This window comes from Anabrus simplex, chromosome 4 (genome assembly GCF_040414725.1).
Source record: "Anabrus simplex isolate iqAnaSimp1 chromosome 4, ASM4041472v1, whole genome shotgun sequence".
NCBI lineage: Eukaryota > Metazoa > Arthropoda > Insecta > Orthoptera > Tettigoniidae > Anabrus > Anabrus simplex.
Genome location: NC_090268.1, coordinates 393,458,385 through 393,472,041, shown reverse-complemented (window position 1 = coordinate 393,472,041; position 13,657 = coordinate 393,458,385). Strand labels below are relative to the sequence as shown.

General features: G+C 36.9%; 1 protein-coding gene across 2 annotated transcripts in view; it reads right to left on the bottom strand.

Annotated features, from left to right (window-relative positions):
* The window catches only part of LOC136872293 (probable cytochrome P450 49a1), a 95,395-nt gene that overhangs the window by 47,510 nt on the left and 34,228 nt on the right, over nucleotides 1-13,657 (bottom strand). The gene's annotated exons all lie outside the window — the stretch shown is intronic.

Here is a 13,657-nt window from a genome sequence, read left to right as displayed (position 1 = left end):
ATATTATCATTTATGCATTTAATTACTGCGATTCCTCCGCATACAACAATATCTCTACTCAGATTCCACGTAATGTCTACCACGTCGCATTAAAACATTCCTTTTACTTAAATATCTACTCAAAACACCGCAAGCTGCTACTGTTTATTTCAACTCATCGTAAATGTAGACGATATTGGCCTAGTTATTCAATCTGGTCATTGGGTAGCCTAGGTTTATTATTATTATATTGCACTTCACTATCTTAGCCTTGCCTAGTTTAATATATATGACGTTCTCGTAAGCATATAGGTTCAAAAACATCAATTCTCTTCCCGATACTGCTCACATTAACCTCATATCAAACTTATGAGCACGGCAGTATATTACTACACATAAATAATACGTATCTGTGGTTATTTTCTCCGGCATATGCCTTAGAATTCACACAGTGGCACAAACAGGTCATATCTTTGGCATTTCAGCATTCCTACAATTATACTACACCAAATGAAATACTTTATAGTTAAATTTACTAGAACGTTACTTATCTCTGGCCATGTTATGTCCGACTCTGCTTTCTTCTTCCTCGTCACGGCATCTCGGAATGCTTAGCCTTGCACTGGATCACGTCATGCTGGATCTCTAGGTCTTCAGGCTTGAGCTTACGATGATCTGGTCAGCCTCCCTCCATCGCTTTAGGCTAGCTCCATTTCGTATCCAATTTCCATGCAACGAAAAGACAATATTAAATTGATAGAATACATCTTAATTTTCAGTATATAAAGCTTTTGCAAGTACTTTCTCTAATTGTATATATATTTCTTTTCCTCTAAAGATACTGCTCAGATTCAATTTTATTTTCATAAACTGGCTCTTCCTTGGTCTTTTTTATGTTGTCTGAATAATGTTCTTTAAATCTTATCAATGGGCAATACGTATAATTTGATGAAAATTTGGCCGTTTATTAAGTCAGTGTAGGCCTTATTTACGAATGCCGTATCCCAACACCTCTTCTTCCGTACAGTATTTGAAATCTATTATGCGTGTTTCCCTGCCGTTTTTATGTATTTTCCAGTAGTTTGTTTCTGGATTCTTCCTTCGTATGGCTCCTATTATGGTTATATTGATTATGTCAGCTAATCTTCTGGTCAAGTAATCGCAATTCACAGTCCGTTTACGACGAAAACTCTTCTTGCCAAAGTAGATAATAATAGACCGTTTTCAATTTTTTTTACGTATAATGGTTCATTTCTCATAGAGTTTCCTTTCCATCTCGCCAGGCACTGCCTCCTAATTGCGGTCAACTTGTCACAAAAAGTTATTCCGTGCATTCTTAACGCTTGAAGCTGATCTGCGCCATTTTTCTTCCGATGTATATTCATGTAAACTGACGTCAATCGTAACGTAATGGTACATTTTCTCCTCCCACTTATTTTTTTAAATATGTTGGTCACAATATATTTATACTATGCTTCCATTCGCATAATAAATGGACCTTTACGTTACTCAACTTCCTTCTCCGTACTTCATTTCATTACTGTTGACTTTGCAATTACTCTATGTATTTCTTTTTAAACAGTCTCCTCTTCTCCATCTGTTTGACATTCTGAATTAATGCATCCTTCCTTTCCGCATATCTCCGGTATATTATTTAAGGATTGTTCCTGATTTTCCCGGTAATAATACTTGATATTTGCTGCGTTATGGATTCCTTTATATGTTCCAGATAAATTTTCAACTTGATAAGCGTTATTCCCAAATGCTTTTCTTATAATATATGGGCCATCATATAAATGCAGAAATTTTGCAAAGATCTTTCCGGATACATTAGAACTTGGTGTCTTTCTAATAAGTACCAAGTCATTTAACTTCAATTGAGGGTGAAACTTTTTGTTTTTCAGCCTCTTAAGCCTTCTTTGGGATTGTTCCTGCAATCTTCTTTGTACCATATCATTTAATTCCTCTGCACTAGGTCTATTTTCTATCAGCTTCCCTAGAACAATATCCCAAGGCCTATCTGGGACTTCGTTTCTATGTACTATTTTCGGTATTTGCCCAGTAGATTCGTGTATAGTGTTGTTCATATAATACTCAATAACTGGGATTACATCAATCCATTTCCAATGGCTTTTTCCACAATATATTCGGCAAAACTTCGAAATTTCTCTCATGCAACGTTCTACGGGATTGGATTGCGGGTGTCTAACTGAGCAAAATACGTGCTTTATGTTTAATGTTTGCATAGCCTCGCGAAACTGTTCAGAGGTAAATTGAGTACCTCGGTCGCTTAATATCTTTTCCGGCCTTCCCATTTTTGGTATTACGCCTTTCATAATTGCATGAATAACTTGCTTCGAATTAGCCCTTTGTATAGGCTGGAGAACCACATATTTCGAAAATATATCCATAGTGACCACTATAAATTTTCTCCCTTTCCTGGCTATAGGAAGTGGTCCGAAAATGTCGATTGCGTATATCTCTCTGGTCTTGGCTGGCAATATCGCGATTGGTTGATGGCTATTTAATCTCGTACTATGCTTCGTTCTTTGACATACATCGCACGTTCTAATGATTTTCCTTATCATTGCTCTTAATCCCTTCCAGGTAAACCTCTCTAGGATGGTGTGCAACACCTTATCTATTCCACCATGTCCTGTTATTCTGTGAGTTAACCATATTACTTCTCTTTGCAATTTCCTTGGCACCACTATCCGTGCTTTATCTTGATCTTCGGTAAGATATCTATTCAATCTTCCATCTATTATCCTGTATGCCTGGGTTAATGGGGTTTCTCCGGTTTGGTTTTCCAACATAGATATGATTTTAGCTAACTCCACATCCGTTTTCTGTAACTCAGCTATCGCTTGTAACTTTTCTACCATATCCCTATCCTGGTCATCCAATTCTACTTGACACATTATCTCTTCTCCTTGCTCTGGATTTCTACTCAGTGCATCAGCCAAAATGTTGTCTTTGCCACTACAGTGCTCTATCTTAATTTGGAATTGCTGTGTAAATAAAATCCATCTAGTTACACGCTCACTTGCCATGGCAGCCTTCAGACCAAAAGATAATGCTTTATGGTCAGTACGTACAACAACTGGATACCCACTAATTATTTTTGACCACTGTTGTAACGCGAACACTATCGCTAACAGCTCTTGTTCCGTTGTTGTATAGTGTTGTTCATGTTTTCTCAATTTTCGACTTGCAAAAGCCAGATATGTTGGCTTCTTTTCCCCATTTGCTTCTTCCTGATATAGGCAAGCACCAATTCCTATGTTCGACGCATCGGATTGTATGATAAACTCTTTTTCATAATTGGGGTAACCAAGCTTAATGTTATTCTCCATTAGTTTCTTCATTCCTACAAATGCTCTTTCAGCTTCTTCGCCCCATTTCCATCTGTTGTTTATTCTTAATAATTCCTGCAAGGGTGCTGCCATCTCGGTGTATCCTTTGCAATGGTCTGCGAAGAACTGCGTCATCCCAAGGAACTGCCTTAATTGCTTTATTCTGGTTGGCCGCGGAAAGTCACATATAGCTTTTATTTTTGTTGGATTGGGTCGTATTCCTTCACCATCGATAATGTGCCCTACAAAAGGTATCTGCGCCTGGCAGAATTTCGACTTAGCGAAATTGACCTTAAAACCAGTATTCTTTAAATTGTCCAACAACTTTTCCAACCGTTCACAATGTTCCTTGTATGTTTCCGTCGCAAGAACCAAATCGTCCACATAAGATGTTACATAGCTCTTCACCTCTGCCGTTAAATTCCTATCAAGTGCTCTGATAAGAACAGCACAACTATTTTTCAGGCCAAATGGGAGTCTACAATAGGCGTACGTTTGGTTATCGAACATGAATCCCGTTAGTAACCGTGATTTTTCTTCTAAAACAATGTGGTGGAATGACGAAGTGAAATCCAGACTACTGAAGTACTTCATGTTCTTAAATCTCTTAACAATATCCTTTATCCTTGGTACCTGTCATATTCAGGCATTAGCTTCTCATTTAGCCTTCGCGCGTCCAAACATAACCTCAAACTACCATTACTTTTCCTCACAATGACCAAAGGGTTTAAATATGGAGTCGCCGTCTTTACAATTATTTCATCATCTAACATTTCCTGGATGATCCCTTTAACCTCTTGGTGATATTTTTCAGGTACCTCATATAGCTTTCCTTTGTACGGTGTCCAGTCATTAACTTGTAATCTGTATTTAAAATTTGGAATTTTTCCCGGTTTATTTTTGAACACAACCGAATATTTCTTCAGAATTTCATATAATCTGACTTTTTCTTCAGTGGAAATTTTGGTCTCTATAAGGCTTTTCCATATTTCAGGATCCTTCTCCTCCTCTTCCAGACTTAGTATTCTTTCAATTGTGCCAATTATTTCTGGTTCTACAACCTCAATGGTATTTTGGCATTCATTTACATGGATGTTTTCGCGATAAATATTGCTAATTTCCCGTGCTTCAATTCTCATATGCTCCGCGAGCTCTCTATTAATGTCTAAACTTATCCTTTCAGTTGTCTCCTTATTATCACTCTGGATAATTGGAAACCTAATTTCTTGTTTTTCCATATCAATAGTCATTTTCGTAGCTACCATGAAATCCACACCTAATATAATATTATATTTTATCCTATTCATTACCACGAAAGGATGTTCAAATCTCTGAGTCCCAATTCCAATACATAAAAATGTCTGTATTTTACATTCTATTGTTTTATCTGGTATGATTCCTTTAATTTTAACTCCAGCCACTGGTATGGTCGGTAATTTCATCTTTTTCTCAATTTCCAGGAATAACGTGTTTGAAATCACACTTATACTTGCTCCCGAGTCTATAAGACAATGTACTCTCATTCCATTCACTCTAACCACAATTATTGGCAGATTCAATTTCTGTGGTCTCGCATTCGATGCCATATCATGTAGTAAATCCTCTGGTTCGAACTCCCACGATTCGATCTGTGCTATCATCCAACTTATAATTTTAATATCCGTTTTCTTTCCTCTATTACCATTTTTATCATAATCTATTTCAAAATTGTCGTTTTTTTTTCTCAGGAACGTCTAACCCTGTATTGAAATTCTGTGCATTTGGGTTAAGATGACGTTTCCCTGCTTCCGAATTTTTATATTGTTGGAGCTCTAAACTCTCTGCGCCCTCGATATCTCCAACAATCTCCTTGTCTTTAATCGCTTGCTTCCATTTTTCTTGATTTCTCAAGTCTTCTTTCTGCTCCTGGGCATATCTTCTATTTCCGAACTCCCTTTCTCTGAAGTTCCGTCCACCTCTTCCTCCGTAATAATTCCTTCTTCGGATCATATTTCTGTTTCTTGTATATCTGTTACTTTGCCTGTCATATGGCACATATCTTCCATCCATCTGATATGTCCGTCGATATTCTTGATCTCTTTGACGTTGGTATCCTCTCATCTCTTTTCTTTCATCCATCTCCTGGTTCCTAGCCACGTCTCTTTGTCCTCTTCGTTTGTTAATTTCGTAATTCTCATGGGCTATTACATTGATTGACTCTTCATTTCCCATACTACGTATTAACCTACTCGTGGGATGAGAAGTCGTCATGTCAATTTGTCTCAGCCTATCTTCCATTTCAATTGCCGTTTGAACGTTCGAGGTCGCCAATAATCTTTGTATTTCAGGTGGAAGTTGGCTTTGAATAGTTTTAATAGCTTCCAATTCACTGGGTGCATAATCCAAATCCTGAAAACGTTGAAATTGGAAAGCAAAATAGTCACTATATCTTGTCTGACCGGTAACAGCAAATTTTCGTGAATACAATTCCATTCTAAGCTGCTGTTGTACTTCCGGACTCCAATATTTCCTTAAAAATGCCGTTTTAAAATCCTCATATTCGTGGAAACTGTACTTAAATGCCTGGTACCAAATACTTGGGTTAGCATCTAAATGTTTTTCAATTACTTTGAGTCGTTTCTCGTTTGGAACGTTATTATCCCGAAAATAATCCTCCATCTCCCTCAAAAATCGTTTTGGGGATAAACTTGCAGTATTATTAAAATGTTTTGGCTTATCCTCGATGGTTTTAATTATATTTATTATTGCTGGACTTCCATTATTACCATTTCCGTTCCCCATCGAACTTCCATTAATACCTTGGCTTGAATCCGTAGTCCTTGCTGGCGTTGTTTCCCTATCACAAGCCTGAATTTCTACTGTTCTCATGACATTAGGCCTTGTTGTACGGTTCTCTATTCTCATTTCCTGAATTTCCTTACGAATCGTATGTAATTCTCTCTCCGTTCTGCTGATTCTGTTGTCAGTTTCATTTTTATTCCGTTCAGCTTCTTCTTGTATTATTTTAATTTTATCTGACACCTGCTCTCTTGCCAGAATGATATTTACTTCCACTGATTTATTCGTTGTTTCGATTGCTTCATTCAATTTGTTAATTCTTTCTGTGGAATTTATCCTCAAACTCTCCAAATTATCCGTTATACTCTTCATCTCTTCCATTTTCAACTTTTGAATAACATTTCTGCTTTCTGCCAATTCTTCCATAACTTTATTTATCTCTTGATTTATCTCTTGATTCTTATTTTCCATAATCCCTGTCATATCCTTACGTAAAACGTCAATATCCACTTTAATTTCTGTCATTTCACTTCCGACTTTTTCCATTTTCATCCTTACAGCTTCTTTCACTTCCTTCATTGTTTCCTGCTGTTTTTCTTCTTGCCTGTTAATGAATTCTTGAAGTTTTCCTTCAATCATTTGCTTTTGTTTCTCATCCTGTCCGTTGATTATTTTCTGAAATTCCTCATTTTTCTCATTCATCCTTTCCAAGAGCTTTCCTTCCAGTCTGTTAATGTTTTCTTCATTCTGCTTCCTATTTTCTTCATTCTGCTTCCTATTTTCTTCATTCTGTTTCCTAATTTCTTCAGCCATCTGGTTCCTATTTTCTTCATTCTGCTTCCTAATTTCTTCATTCTGTTTCCTAATTTCTTCAGTCATCTGGTTCCTATTTTCTTCATTCTGCTTCCTAATTTCTTCATTTTGTTTCCTAATTTCTTCAGCCATCTGGTTCCTATTTTCTTCATTCTGCTTCCTAATTTCTTCATTTTGTTTCCTAATTTCTTCAGCCATCTGTTGTTGTCTCTCCTCCTGATTTTTAATCATCTCCTGGTGCAGCTTCTCATTTTGCTTCCTATTTTCTTCAGCTATCTGTCTAAACACTTCAAGAATCCCTAATTTCTCTTCCTTTGTTTTCTGTATTACTTCATTTCTCTTTCTGTTCTCTTCCTCAATTTCTTTCTTATAATCCTCAAATTGTGATTTTAATTGAGCTAAGTTCGACATTTTTTTGATATTCCACTTAAAATGCTCTATAATTCCAGTTATGTTATATATAACCCTAATTCTCTATTTATCCCTCAACTTCAACCAACCAATCATCAAATATCAACATAAAATAGTCTATCAGACTTATAACTATATCTATTATTATAAATACTTCAAAGTTTACTTTGTACTTTCTTGTTTAACTGGGAAAGACTAACCCAGACCATCGTAACTCAGCCATGACAACCTATACAAGTCATACGCAAATCCAAACCTTGACCTATATGCCCAATTTTAATTATATTTATGTCGTATCCACCTAATCATATATATAAAATCAATAATATGAAACTTGCGTTATAAAACTCTTCCCTCATCATCACTCATGCATCAAATTCCTTAAAGTAACCTAAATATATATACAGTAGACTTTCTCCTTCCACGAGACTGTCAAATATTGCGAGACTCCGCATCAAATTTCTTGCTACCTTCTTCTTTTCCATCCAAAAATATAAATTTCTCCATTAGTTAAGCCCTCTCTTCCTTAATCTTCATGGCTATCAATCCATTCTGCGTCGCATGCCATACCTAAGTTCATAAACTATCAGGCATCGTCTCCTTCTTCGAATAAATTTCATGACTGTGGTCCAAGATTTAATTCAACAACCCCGGTATCTTTCTCTTGAAACCATTCTCATTCCTCAATTCGTCCTTCTTTTCAGACTTGCTCGACGCTACGGCATCATATGACATATGTCCAAGCCTAACATCCATATCTCATCCTCAAGATTCACTCCATAATCAAGTTATCAAATTTCTGTATATCCAGAATCTAATTATTCATCCGACCTCTTCAAACTTGCCTCACGTTCGGGCCGCCATATTTAATGCAACCTGCGGCAACAGTGTTTTTCTCTTCACTTTGCCCCATGTATGGGCAACAAATTTAATGCAACCTATTGGTGGCCTCATAGTCCTAATTCTTACCAAGGTCCAGGTTGGACTGATAAAAATATAGGTATCACCATCGCGCTGTACTTCCTCATACTTCACCTCAAGTTGTAGTACTAATTTAATATGATGTTGCCCGTGCAATATTTCCACTTACATGTTGCTAATTAACTATGCGAAATCGGGGATGGATATACCAATCAAACGCGGTGGTTGCATGTCCATATTAAGTCAATATCTCAGGGTAAAAACATCTATATATATTCAACAATACTATTTACCTTCGCAAGTTCTGTTGAAGAGGGTGTATAGTTCAATGTGTTACTCATTTACTCCGAAATCCTACCGTAGAATTAATATAAGCCTTTAAATATCATGACTCCGAAATATCAGCCTAAATGTATCCTTACAACTAATCTTCCTATCTCTACCTTTGAAAATAAACGCTAGAATAAACTTAAAACTAATTTATTAGCATGCCAATATTATAATTAACAAAATAATGATCATCTTTGGTAATAGAGGAAAGTAAATCAAAAAAATCACATATTATTTTTCTTGACAACTAAAATTGACGAATTGACATAATTAAAATTGGGCAGGTATCTTTAATTCATCTGGGCAATTATTATTTTGTTGCGTGACCACACTTCATCATTTTATTTCAATATGGGGACAACTAGGATTTACTCTTTATTAAAGGAGGGAGTGGTCTTTCTTTCCTTTAGGTCTATTTGCACTACTCTTTGGAATTGGTTTGGGAATTTGCGTATTGACTTGTTTATGGCATGAGATAAGTAACTCTTTCCAATGATGGCTTCAAAATGCCATTTTAAGTATCTAAAAGAAATTAATCCTAACCATAAATATAAATTCCAACATCCTATATATATAAAATGTGTGCCAAAAATAAAATTAAATATCTTCATTTACGAATGCCATCGTTCTTCAACCGTCATGACCTGTCAGAATCGTACCGACCGATTAATTATTATGTGTATTTTCAATTAAAATTACTCCTTCTACTGCCTACTAATTTTACCATTTTCAGGTTAACGCGTGCTCCACTGCTATATATTCATTATATGAGACGAATATATTACTAGGCGGCTATATCTCTTTTCTATATACACTTCAAATACATGTAAATTACGATCCATCTATCTCCATATTCCATATAAGTTCGACCAATAGACCATTTAATCTCACTGCTTCACTTAATATATTCACGTATCTAGGCCTTAATTTCACTGCTTGCCTCATTTTCAATCGCAACATAACTGTAGCTAAGAATAAATTCGCACCTATTTCCATCAATCATTTACTTACACAATACCTATTCAACATCTCAAATCTCCAACAACATATTATCATTTATGCATTTAATTACTGCGATTCCTCCGCATACAACAATATCTCTACTCAGATTCCACGTAATGTCTACCACGTCGCATTAAAACATTCCTTTTACTTAAATATCTACTCAAAACACCGCAAGCTGCTACTGTTTATTTCAACTCATCGTAAATGTAGACGATATTGGCCTAGTTATTCAATCTGGTCATTGGGTAGCCTAGGTTTATTATTATTATATTGCACTTCACTATCTTAGCCTTGCCTAGTTTAATATATATGACGTTCTCGTAAGCATATAGGTTCAAAAACATCAATTCTCTTCCCGATACTGCTCACATTAACCTCATATCAAACTTATGAGCACGGCAGTATATTACTACACATAAATAATACGTATCTGTTGTTATTTTCTCCGGCATATGCCTTAGAATTCACACAATGGCACAAACAGGTCATATCTTTGGCATTTCAGCATTCCTACAATTATACTACACCAAATGAAATACTTTATAGTTAAATTTACTAGAACGTTACTTATCTCTGGCCATGTTATGTCCGACTCTGCTTTCTTCTTCCTCGTCACGGCATCTCGGAATGCTTAGCCTTGCACTGGATCACGTCATGCTGGATCTCTAGGTCTTCAGGCTTGAGCTTACGATGATCTGGTCAGCCTCCCTCCATCGCTTTAGGCTAGCTCCATTTCGTATCCAATTTCCATGCAACGAAAAGACAATATTAAATTGATAGAATACATCTTAATTTTCAGTATATAAAGCTTTTGCAAGTACTTTCTCTAATTGTATATATATTTCTTTTCCTCTAAAGATACTGCTCAGATTCAATTTTATTTTCATAAACTGGCTCTTCCTTGGTTTTTTTTATGTTGTCTGAATAATGTTCTTTAAATCTTATCAATGGGCAATACGTATAATTTGATGAAAATTTGGCCGTTTATTAAGTCAGTGTAGGCTTTATTTACGAATGCCGTATCCCAACACCTCTTCTTCCGTACAGTATTTGAAATCTATTATGCGTGTTTCCCTGCCGTTTTTATGTATTTTCCAGTAGTTTGTTTCTGGATTCTTCCTTCGTATGGCTCCTATTATGGTTATATTGATTATGTCAGCTAATCTTCTGGTCAAGTAATCGCAATTCACAGTCCGTTTACGACGAAAACTCTTCTTGCCAAAGTAGATAATAATAGACCGTTTTTCAATTTTTTTTACGTATAATGGTTCATTTCTCATAGAGTTTCCTTTCCATCTCGCCAGGCACTGCCTCCTAATTGCGGTCAACTTGTCACAAAAAGTTATTCCGTGCATTCTTAACGCTTGAAGCTGATCTGCGCCATTTTTCTTCCGATGTATATTCATGTAAACTGACGTCAATCGTAACGTAATGGTACAGTACTGTGCAGTAGGAATACTGACTGGAGGATCATCCGAGATTTAAATGAGACTGTCGAGTGGGTATGTGGAAAACTGAGCGTCAGATTTGTGTATCTTAATGATTTGGTAGTAGATACGAATCTACGCTCAGATGGCGATCATTTGAGCCGCCACAGTACATACTAGCTAGAGATTTTGTTTAGAATAGTAGTTGAGACGTACATTCAAGGCAACATCGTGAACTAGGGTGTGGTTATCAGAGTATAGGGAGCTGAAAGTCAAGTAAGGTTGACATACAATCGTTGGTGTTAAAGTGTACAAGAACTGAAAAGTAAGTAATTGAATTAAATAATTAAATATGTTAATATTAACCAGATATTTTAAAAGTTGTTGAATCATAGCTCAGAAGTGCTGTCTTGGATGCGTACATTTTCTCGTGGTACTGGAGTGTTTTTCGTAGAGATAGGATGGTAACGGTAGGAAGAGGAGTATTGATACTGTTGAGTGAAGAATGTGTAAGATTCGAAGAAGTTAAAGAAGGTAAAAATGAAATGCTATGTTAAGGCTCATCTCTTAGGATAAAAGGCAACTTGATATTTTCAGGGTGTAGAGAACTGACAAGGCGGGCGCTGACGCCGATGCAGAATTACTTGATAATGTTTTGATAAGCTATGTAGTGAACGACACAGAAAGCAAGGTTGTTGTAGCTGTTGATCTGAATTTTCCAAACATTAACAGGGAGGATTCCCCGTCAGGAAGTCGTAAAATTTACGAAATGAGATTTCCACTTCCGGAAGTGCATATGGCTCTAAGGTTGACTCAGCCTACAACAAAAATGAGTACCAGGTTAATTCCTGGGGGCAAAGGCGGCCGGGCGTAGAGCTAACCACTCTACCCCATCAAGTGCCGAGGTTACGAATAGTGGAAGCCTTTACCTTCCACCACTCCCAGGGCCTTCTTGGCCTGTATGGAGATGACTTTGGTTTTTTTTACCTAGGAGGGTAACGATGAACATGACCAAGAAATCTAAACAAGAAAATCTGGGAAGGCCGTTATTAAACGAATAAGCTTCAGTGAAAATTTGAAACTACGAAAGATCATAAAATGAAGAAAAAATTTGGATTCAAGAGGACAAATTAATCATTGGAATAATTTATTAAGGACAAATGATAACAAATTTCTAACTACATTGCAATAATTGAAGAAAATTGAAGGTAAACAACTGATAGGGAATTTCCCACCTGAGCGACAGCCGCAGCAGTTTAATGGTGACAGTATATTGCGACTGAGGACTGCCTGAATCACCAAAGGGTAGAAACAATTAGAGATGTTTTTTCTAATAAAACCAGATGAGCTTTACAGAGAAATTGATGTGATAGATGGTATAAGAAATCACGAAATTTCGTTTGCCGTAATTGAAAGTAAATGCAATGGAAAGGCGGGTTGTAAAAGTAAACTATTAGGTATGATTGATAAGAAATCCACGATAGAGCTTTTAAAAGACAATATTACGATCGGTAGGAAACGGTAAGTAAACATATAAACAGTGCATGGGATGGGTTATATGACACACGTGAGGAATGTGAAAACGCTTTCTTTACGCAGCCAGTCTTTTCTATGGTGTGAAAATGTTGCTCATAGGGTCGGTTAATGCACACATTTCAGTGGACTTAGCAGGCTGATATGTAATGGCGATTTCTGGTTCAGTGAGGAAAACAACGGGAAAGTACGTCACTCTTCATTTTCCCAGTACGCCTCTTCAGTGATGCCCAGGCCATCTATGACAGCTGATGGTGATCTTGTTGAGGATCCATCCAGCCTACGGGATGAGAACCGAACATAAATACATTATTAAGACGGGAGATTCCTCAAGGTTGTATTATTGGACCTTTCTTTTCTCGTATGTACAGTCCGGTATACAAATGGTGTGAGAAAATGTTAATGTTATTTGCTTTACGTCCCACTAACTACGAGGTGCCGGAAGTCAGTCACGCAGGAGTTCTTTTACGTGCCAGTAAATCTACCGACACGAGGCTGACGTATTTGAGCACCTTCAAACACCACCGGACTGAGCCAGGATCGAACCTGCCAAGTTGGGGTCAAAAGGCTAGCGCCTCAACCGTCTGAGCAACTCAGCCCGACAGGTGTGAGTGAAGAATTTGAATCAGTCATAATGCTTTTTTGCGGATGATATGAAGCTGTATAGTGTAATACATAATATATAAGGTTCTAAGCGACTACAAAAAAGACCTCGGTGCTATTGTGAGATGGTCAGCAGCAATTGTATGTTGGTAAGCGGGATGAAGAGCCAGGTTTTACCAGGAAGCGAAGTCCTCTCAGTTTTAGCCTAATTACTGGGTCGATATGGTGAGAGTTCCTCATGGGGATCGCTGTGAGTACTATGGTGTTAATATAAGAAAGTATCTTCATTGGGGTAATCGCATTAACGTGGTCGTGAAAAGAAGGTTAGAGATCTCTTCACATAGTTATGGGGGTGTTTGGGGGTTGTAGTAGAATGAAAAGTAGGAAACGTATACTGTAAGTCTCTGGCAAGACACTAATTACGGATTCCAGTGAATGAGACGCACACTAAGATCACTTGCTTCATGACGACAATTTTACGAACTTTGGCATGGAGGAAAG